The sequence below is a fragment of the Echinops telfairi genome, unplaced genomic scaffold (genome assembly GCF_000313985.2).
Source record: "Echinops telfairi isolate 266 unplaced genomic scaffold, ASM31398v2 ScPeMD7_7472;HRSCAF=8510, whole genome shotgun sequence".
In the NCBI taxonomy this organism is placed as follows: Eukaryota; Metazoa; Chordata; class Mammalia; order Afrosoricida; family Tenrecidae; genus Echinops; species Echinops telfairi.
The window spans coordinates 90,510-101,141 of record NW_022111376.1 but is presented as its reverse complement, the minus strand read 5'-3'; positions in this window follow the sequence as shown (position 1 = coordinate 101,141).

The following is a 10,632-nucleotide window of genomic DNA, read 5'->3' as shown; positions in this document are numbered from 1 at the left end:
AAAGGTAAATTGCCAGGCCTTCCTTCTGAGGCCCCACTGTGTGGACTCAAACTCCTATGCAAATTTATCACCCTAGTGGATTAACTTTTGCTAATACGTATGTGTATCAGAAGAGAAGTGGGCTCTAAAAGCCTTTCAAGGGCTGATTTGGGGGGAGTCGATTTCCAAGAGTTTCTTCTGAGGTGCCTCTGGATGGACTCAAACTTCTAACCTTTATGTTATCAGCCTAGATAGGTAGCTGTTTGCCCCGCCCCTGTGTGTCAGAAAGAACTCTTTTCTTTTGGTTTTTTCAAGGGCTAATTTTTTGGAAGTAGATTTCCAGGCCTTTTTTCTGGGTGGATTCTGACTTCTAACTTTTGTCTCAGCATTCCAGAGAAATAACTATTGCACAACTTCTCTGGGTCAAAACAGAACTGTTCCCAGGAGGGTTTTTCGAGAGCTGGTGTTTGGAATGTGACTGCCAGGGCATTCTTCTAAGGGTGTTCTGATTAGACTCCACCATCTAACTAGTTAGCAGGCTAGCAATTGCACTGTTTGTACCACTCATGTGTGTCAGAAGAGGGTTTTCAAGGGTTAATTTTTGTAAGTAGATTGACACACCTTTCTTTCGAGGTGTCTCTGGGTAGACTCCATTTTCTAACCTTTATGTTATCAGCCTAGCGACTTACCTATTTACACCACCCCATGTGTGTGTCAGAGGCAAAATGTGCTTCGTAAAGGTTTTCATGGGATGATGTCTTTGAATTAGATTGTCAAGACTGTATTCTGGGAGCCTCTGAGTGAACTGAAACTTCTTACCTTTATATTACTGGCCCAAAGAAATAACTGCTTGCCCCACCCCCATGTATCAAAAGAGAACTGTGTTCCATAGAGTTTTCAAGGGCCAATATTTAGGAATTTGATTGCCAGGCCTTTCTTGTGAATCACCTCCTGGTGGACTCAAAACATCAATCTTTATGTTAATGTGAGTTAACTGTTTGCCCCATCCTTGTGTGTCAGAAGAGAACTGTACTATGTACTGTTTTCAAGAGCTGATGTTTTGCAAGTAAATTGCCAGACCTTTCTCCTGAATTGCCTATCTGTGATCTCAAACTTCTAAAATTTGTGTCTGCACCAACTCTGAATTTCAGAGGGTAAATATGCTCCTTAGGGCTTTTAAGGACTGATTTTGGGGGGAGGGGGGGAGTTGATTGCCAGGCCCTTGTTCTGAAGTACCTATGGGTGTATTCAAACCTCTAATTATTCGTTACCAGCCTAGTGAGTAACTATTTGCAAACCTCTGTGTATAATAAAAGAATTGTGCTCAGCGATGATGAGAAATACAACTTTCCTCTAGTTCCTAAATGTTTCCTCCCCGCTCCCACTACCATGACTCGAATTCTATCTCGCAGGACTGGCTAGACCAGAGGAGGAACACTGGTACAGATGGGAACTGGAAATACAGGGAATCCGGGACGGATGAGCCCTATAGGACCAGTGGTGTGAGTGGCAAAACAGGGAGGGTAAAGGGAGAATGGGTAGGAAGGAGGAAACCGATTACATGGAACTGTGTGTGACCTCCTCCCTGGGGGACAGACAACCGAAAAGTGGATAAAGGGAGACGTCGGACAGGGCAAGATATGACAAAATACCCATTTATAATCTATCAGGGGCTCATGCGGGAGGGGGGAGCGGGGAGGGAGGGGAAAAATGAGGACCTAATGTCGGGGGTTTAAATGGAGAGAAAATGTTTTGAGAAACGATGTACAAATGCGCTTTACACAATTGATGTGTGTATGGATTGGGATAACAGTTGTATGAGCCCCTAATAAAATGTTAAAAAAAATAAAATAAAAAAGAATTGTGCTCTGCAGGGTTTTTGAGACCTGACTTTTGGGAAGTAGATGGCCAGGCCTTTCTTCTGAGTTGCCTCTGAGTGGATTCAAATTTCTAATCATGTTTTTGAAGACCAATAAATAACTGTTTTTACCACCACTGTGTGTCAGAAGAGAATTCTTCTCTTTAGAGCAGCGGTTCTCAACCTGTGAGTTGTGACCCCTTTGGGGGTCGAACGACCCTTTCACAGGGGTTTCCCGATTCATCACCATAGCAAATTTACAGTGATGAAATAGCAACGAAAATAATTGTATGGTTGGGGTCACCATAACATGAGGAACTGTACTAAAGGGTCACGGCATGAGAAGGGTGGAGAAACACTGCATATTACCAAATGCCCTCTATAAATTCAATGCAATTCTTATCCAAGTTCAAAGAAAATGGAAAAACTAATCATTAACTTTAACTGGAAAGGGAACAAACCCCAAATAAACAATATATAAATTAAAAATATATATATATATATATTGCCTTGCATGCACTGGTTTCAAAACTTATTATACATTTACCGTAATCAAAATGGTGTGGTATTTGCACAGGAATGGATATACAGACCAACAGATTTGAGGAGGGCGGACAGAAATACAACCAACCACCTATAAACACATAATTTTTAATAGACGACTAAAGCGCATCACGTGGGAAACTCATAGCCTTTTCAATCAACGTGAGGGGAACAGGGGACCTCTGCCAATAACAGAAGGAAGCAAGACCGAGAGATCACATTATGTACAGAAACACACTCAAGATGGATTAAGACCTAAATATAAACTCTAGAACCATAAGGATCGCCAATGCAAAAATAGGGACAGACGTAAGGACCCTGATACAAAGCATAAACATACTACCAAACATAATGAAAAACACTCATACTTCACAAGAAAAATGAAGCCTGGGACTTCCTAAAAACACAACATCTTTGTACATCAAAATACTTCATCAAAAGAGTAAGTGGAGAATCCACAGAGTTCAAAAATAAAATTTGACGGTAAAATATCAGATACAGGGCTAATTTCAAAAGTCAATAGAAAACTACAACATCTTACTAAGAAAACTTCAAGTAACCCAATCAAAAGTGAACAAAAACCCTCAATTGAATAGACAATGTACGAAAGATGACATCCAGGAGGCCAACAATCACGTGAAGAAATTCTCGTGTTCATTATCTCTAAGAGCAATGCAAATTAAAACAATATGAGATGCCACCACACACTGACATTCTTAGCAAAATTCAAAAACCAGAAAATAAATGCTGGGATGATGTGGAGAGATTGGAATGCTGATACGTTGCTGGTAGGATTGCAGAATTGTACAACCACTATGGAAAACAGTACGGTGCTTCCTTAACAAATGCAAACACAAATACCTTATGATCCTGACATATCTCTACTTGGTAAATACCCTAAAGAAATAAAGGACAAAACACAAACAGACATATGCACACCCAAGTTTATTGCAGCAATTTCTATAATAGAAAAAGATGGAAATAATCAAACACCCTCTCTGTGGAGGAACGGATAAACAAACACCGGTACCCACATACAAGGTAATATCATGCATCTCTAGAAAACATGATGAATCTGTCAAACACCTCGTGACATGGACAAAACTGGAGGACATTATGCTCAGCAAGGCTAATCGATCTCGTGAAGGTAAGCATTCCATGACACCATTATTATAAAGGAGAAAAATGGCCTTTACAACAAAGGAAAAGACTTTGAAGACTATGCTGAGGTGGAGGCGGGGGGAGGAGGGAGGAGGAAGGAGAGGACAGGGAGACAAGGAGGGAAGGTGGGTAGGAAAAGTAAAAACAAGGATAAGAACAAAGAACCACATACACGGGGGCAGGATGGGGGCCTTTACTGGGCTACTGTCACTGTGTTGCTGTGATGGACTGCACAACTACATCAAGTATGTGTGTCTTCATATATATTCCATAAATAAAAGGGAAATATAATAATGAAAATGTATAAAATGAATTTTTTTTAAGATAGAGGGAAAAGGGCCACGACCCTTAAAACCCTCCTGATTCATTATCCATCAGACCTAAACACTGGTCTGGGTGCTTATAAAAGAAGAAAAAGTAAAATCAAAACTGACTTCAAATCTTTTGTGACACATGAGCAAATTTCAAACCAAAGAAATCCACAAAAGTTCTAACTTTCATGTTTGCACCCTAACAAGTTAAGTGCTTGCACCTTCCCAATGCTCCATAGAATTTTTAAGGGCTGATGATTGCCAGGGCTTTCTTCTGATGCACCTTTAGGTGGACTCGAACTTGTAACCTTTATATAATAGCCTTGCGAGTTAACTCTTAGCAACACCTCTGTGAGTCACAAGAAAAATGTGCTCCACGTGGTTTTCAAGAGCTGATCTTTGGCAATTTGATTGCCAGGCCTTTCTTCTGAGTCTACCTCTAAGTAGACTCAAATGTCTAACCTTCATGTTAGTAGCCCAGGGAATTAACTATTTGCACTATCCCTGTGCATCAGCGCACTGTGCTCTGTGAGGTTTCCACAGGCCAATGTTTTGGGAAATAGATTATCAGGCCTTTCTTCTGAGGCATCTCTGGTTGAACTTCAACTTCTAACCCAGTGGTTCTCAACCTTCCTAATGCCGCAACTGCGACACGTTCATACAGTTCCTCGTGGTGTGGTGACCCCCAACCATTGGAAACATGTGTTTTGCAATGGTTTTAGACGACCCCTGTGAAAGTCGCGACCCACAGGTTGAGAACCGCTGCTCTAACCTTTATGTTAGCATCTCAGTTAAGCATTTGTACCACCTAATTGCAATTAACAGAAATTTTACCTGGCCTCCCCCCCTTCTGAATCCTCAAGTCATTGCATTCAGAGAAATAAGACCCCAGAGAACAGGCCACCCTCTTTGAGAGCATTTCAATCTGAGCTGCTAGAAAGCAATAGAAGACAAGCAGCTTACATGTGTGGTAACCCCACCGTTGTCGCCGCCGCCACCACCTCGGAAGGAGGCTGAGCCCCTGAAATCACTCACCTGAAATAATTCCCACTCCAACTGATTATGATCAGCTGGCCAGATTAGAAGCCCTCATAATAGTAACTGAGAATTAGTCATTAAGCAAATGCTTCATTCAGCTGAGGTTCATAATTAAGCTAAAACTTCAGGCTTAGGAAGAAAAGAAGTGGAAATTTAATATCAATTTATGGAGAGGGGGCAAAAACCCCATGTGATTAGAGTCAATTACATCATCTGCCAAACAGGAGACCTGATGGGTGTCCCTCTCTCCAGAGTTCCTGACGCATCAGCAGAGGGAGAGAGCGTGGCAAAGACCGTGTGCGCCAGGGACTTGGGGGTTGTCTGGTAACTTGGTCATTGGAAGGGGAGGGGCTAGCTCAGAGCCCAAGGGGGAGGTTTGCACAGGTACTGCTGTCTTCAGAGAGCTGGAGCCGCAGGAGGCTGGACTGAGGACTGAGGAAGCGAGCGGGAGGGTGCTCTGAGACCTGCAGGATCCATAAAGGCCAAGCTGCCAGCCTTGACTGCCTGGTGATGGTCGGCATTGTGCCAGCCCTCAGAATCCACGGCTTTTTCTCCCCTGGCCCTTGAGCCTTTGAGCTGCAGAAGCAGCATTTCCTGGTAAAGAGAAGGCGGGACACTGGAAGAAATGGAGTCGTCTTTCTCCTTTGGAGTGATCCTGGCTGTCCTGGCCACCCTCATCATTGTGGCCAATGCGCTCGTGGCTGTGGTGGGGCTGGTGTTGATCCACAGAAACGAGGGCTGTTTGTTGTTTGCACCATAAATGTTCTGCCAGACTTGGGAGTTCACGATCGTAGTCTCAGAGGAAATCAAGATTTTGTGGTGCCAGGCTACCACAGTTGAAAGAGGTCACATTAGAAGGCCTTGGACAGAGTTTGATGACGGGTGGGAAGGGGAACTACCACTAGGATCAAAAGGGCAGTTTATGACCAAGGACAAAGTTCTGGAGGAAAGAAGGGCTAAGATCAAGTAGGAATGGAAAAGGTAATCCGGGAGGAAGAGGAAGAGTGGGGATAGCAATCAATGTCAGCATCACAACCAATAACACAATATCACCAACCTCGCTGCCATCAAGTCACAGGAGTAGAAAGCCTTTTCTTTCGCCCTTGGAGTGGCTGGTAGTTTAAAACCGCTGGTCTTGCAGCCTGCAAGTCAATGCCCAACCACGGGGCCACCAGGGCTCCTCTCAGCGAATCTATTCGCCCTTAATCTAGGAGAGTCATCTTTTTAGAGTTGGAGATAGCTGTCTGCATTTTTCTGACTGCCTTGTCTGTTTGAACATTTCTGGCACATTTAAACTTTTTCCCACGCGTGTTGTGGTTTAATTTGCATGGTGTCCATCATGTCGCTACGTGCCATCGTGTTGGTTCCAATTCATATTGACCCCAAGGTAAAACAGAAGGAAACACTGCCTACTCTGGCATCATCCTCACAATTGTTCTGATGTTCGCGCTGGTTGTTGCGGCCCCTGTATCAATCCATATCGTCAACGGCCTTCCTCGTTTTCGCCGTCCCTCTCCTTCACCAAGCATGCCACCCGTCTGCAGAGACTGGCCTTTCCTGACATGTCCAAAGAACACAGAGTTTTGCCATCTTTTTCTCTAAGGTGCATTCTAGCTCTGCTACATCCAAGACAGATTTGTTTGTTCTTTTGGCAGCCCGTGGTACTTTCAATATCCCTCACCAGCACCATCATTTAAAATCCAAATGGATCCATTCTTCTTCAGTCTCCCTTATTCAGTGTCCAGCTTTCACATCCAATGAAAATACCACGGGTTGGCTCCGGAGCACCTTCATCCTCAAAGTAAAACCCTTCCTTTTCAATCCTCTAAAGATCTTCAGCACGCTGTCCATCACAAAGGATAGCAAATCACGGAGCTACCGAGTTCGGTGCTGAGCTGGTCATACGATTATCAGGCTGTCTACCTGCTATGTTCATGCTATAGGTATTTTTCTCGTGTTGTCTTTAAGAAGCAATCTGTGGGTGAAACATTTAGACAATGCAAACATCTTTTTCCATATCAATCCTTGATCCACTATCCCTGGATGTGAAGTGCACATGAGTGCATGAATTGTGTAAGAAAATCTGGAAGGGCTACTCCAAACAGGTACGTCGGTGGTTCTCACAGCTGAGAATGTCTGATGTAAGATCCCAAACAGTGCTTCACAGCAGCATCACAAGACAGCAGTGAAACCAGGTGCCTATTGCAGCAGTACTTTGGGCTTCTCTCTGATGTATGTTTTTTCAAAAGCATTATGTCTTTTTCGAGGAGCAGAGTCAGAGATTGTGAACGTTGTTTTCTATAAGCGTCAGGCCTTACATGCAGTCCTCTGATTGAGAACCACAGGCTATCAACTTCTCTGACTGTCCACTAAGGATTATCTAAGCAAAGCAGTCCTTCAGAACCATATAAAACCAAGAATTATGAAGATAAGTGATCTATTTCAGTGCACTTCAATTATTCTTATTCTTATATTACCAGTTATTGTATGATACATCTTTTTGTAAGACATCACTTCAAGGTATGTTTAACGTCCATAGTATTTGAGTTACTTCATCAAACTAAATAATTTGATTACTTTCTGCTAAGCGTTCAATGTCATGAATCTGTTAATCTCTAGTATAAATCAGTAGACAATAAATGCTTTTGACTCCTGCTGAAATGATAATTTCAATATCATGGATTCTAAACTTGTACTTTGATGATGCCTACATTTTCACAGTACGATGCTCTCTTCCATTACACTCAGAGAGTAAGGAGTAGGGGACACTGCCTTTATGAAATGTGACTCTGGTCCAAGAGGGTTGTTTTTGCTGTTCTTACATAAATAATCTAAGAATATATTAAATTGTGATAATTCAACTCTATTTCAGATTTTTGATACTACTAAATTCTCGATCACATTAAAGAACTGTAGGACAGAGTAAAACATTTCAGATGGCTATGTTAATATTCAGATTCACTTATTTCTTGTTGATACATATTATTGATTACTTAATATATTGTCCAAATGAGTGTGCACATCTAAAACCAAAGCTAATGCATAGAAACACGACAATTTTTATTTAATGAGTTTGTTGGGTAATCAATCCTATATAAAGGAATTTTGATTTTGTACCACAAGAACACCTCAATATTTTGTGAGCCCATCACAGTTTTCTTTCTTTCTTTTAAGCCAGTCAATAAAACAAAGTACCAGAGTTCTAAAATATATTTTATCTATTTTTAATTAATGAGAATAAACTCAAAATTTACTTAGACAGATGTAACTCTCACTTGTTTGTATTTTAACATCTTCATGATATTGTTTTGGGCTTATTTTTATTTCCCGCTATAAAATAAGATGCTTCAAAAAAAAATAAGATGCTTCTGGATGCTAAAAGTTAAATTATGAGATATGTTGGATGGAGAATCTCTGTTAGGTCAAATCATATGCAATTGCCAACGATATTTATTTTCCTAATTACAATGAGCACACACTCAGACCCCCATGATCACACACCATATCCTTCTCTCTAGGCCTAAACACATGTTACAGTTTTATTTCTATTTTCTGGTTTTCTCACTGTTAGATCTCAGGAGAGAAATATTTGTCTGCTATAAAAGAAGGGAAAACATCTCTCTCCCGAGGAGCAACTGGTGGTTTTGAGCTGCTGATCTTGGGTTAGTAGCCGAACTTGTAACCTACTACACCACCAGAGCTCCTCACACGGGCCAACGGTTTGTATTGGACCACAAACCCACCCAATGATGTCACCGAAGGAAGGAAGGTCTAGTGAGACAAGCCTATGGACTCCGTTCTAATGGCTAGCACATGTGATCCCCAAGAGTGATTTCCTTTTACTGCACACTTTAAAATGGTGAATTGTTATGTTAAGAACTTCGCCTTTATTTCGGTGCTGCAAATGATTAAGTGTTTGACTACTAGCAAGAAGTTTTGGTAGTTCAAGCCCACCTAGAAGTGTCTCAGAAGTGTCTCCTCGATGCTCCTCTGGTGCTCTCTCTCTCATCTTACAACCTTGGCTAGTACAGTATATTAGGCAGGTTAACCTATAAGATGAGAGAATTTGACTTCTGCTGCTGTAATATATACTTAAGTGGTTGAGCTCAGCCAAGATGTTGCAACACATAAGAATGCCTCTCTTTAAAGGGAAGGCACCCTGAGTTATTTTGTTAGTAATAAAGTTCCAGATTCATGATTGACTGATAGATATCTGTTCCTCAAAGGTGGCTCAACAGATTCTCTGACATCAGGTAACTCCCATTCATCTGTCTTTTGAAATTCTTTTGAAAAAATGCACACTAAAAGCTCGATGTAGTCCACAAGGTCGTGAGTATGCATGTATTTTAATAATCCTAGCAAATGTATATGAATTACCTCACATAATGAACTAAAACAGATTTGGGGCTTGATCTAAATGTGCCTACATCCAATGCAAGCATGTAGTGCATGTGCTGAGAATTCTTCTTTAGCCCAAATGAGAATAGAATCCCCCAAGTGTAGAATTATGTCCACTTAACAGTAAGCTCAATTCATGTGCATTATTTTCACAGGAATTATCTCCTTTATTGACTAGCTTACAAATTGGCTCAGTATGCAGAGACAGTAATTTCTAAGAAAGATTTGAGAAATTTCTCCTATGATCTATTTTCATTTTTGAAAACATCATTGCTCCTGATAAATCTATCTATCTAGCTATCCATCTATCTATCTCTCTATACTTATTTAATTTGCTTTGGAAGATTATGTCCCTAAGGAACAATACTATAATCTCCTGTTGACACAGTTTAAAATGAGATTTCCAGGAATGAACTATGACAAAAAGGAAAAAAAAAACTCTGCTGAAATATATTTCTGTTTGTGCAAATTCTTATGTGTGTGTGTGCGTGTGTGTGAATTTCACACACACATATAATGAAGTAGGATTTCAGAAAATAAATTCAGGCAAAATTAGACATTACTCAAAAAGACACATGGATTACTTTCATCACGCACATAATGCTATTTTAGAACTCAGAAAGTTAAACTGTTAGATAAGGTAGTTGGCTGTAGTAATGCAATGAGCCTGATATTGTCCAATACATCTGAGTTGCAACACTGTTTGTAAGCCCTGTGAAGCATTAGCTGTTCTGGTGTTTGCATACTTACAGACTTCATGGTTAATTCTGAAAAACTTAGAACACAGGCACTAGGCATTAAATATATTAAGTGAATTAGTATCCGAAACCTCTGATGGCATAAACTCATACAAACACAGCAAGTACACTTTCATTAAGCCTTTCGTTTGCATTTTAAGCAATGCAGATTACTTTAGAAGACTGTCATGATCTAACTCAAACATAAGCCAAGGTCATTCTTAGAGACTATTTTCTTTTAATCACTTGGACAATTGCAGAGTAGTTTGTTGTTGTATGAGCATTACAAAAAGAAGGCATGGTTATAATCTGAAATGATAGAATCAATTTATTCTAATGCAGGGGTTTCTTTACCGAGATTTGAAGACAAGTTAAGACCAGGCCTGGCCCTGCACATTAGTAAAGAGGGCCATCAAGTGTGTATGATGAGAAACCTAGCTCTGATAGACCCCTTGTTAAAAATTACTTCCTAGTCATCTGATCGAAATACTGAAATGCTATGGTAAAATACGTGGGTTTTTTTTTGTCTTTTTAAAAATCATTTTATTAGGGGCTCATACAACTCTTATCACAATCCATACACATCAATTGTGTAAAGCGCATTTGT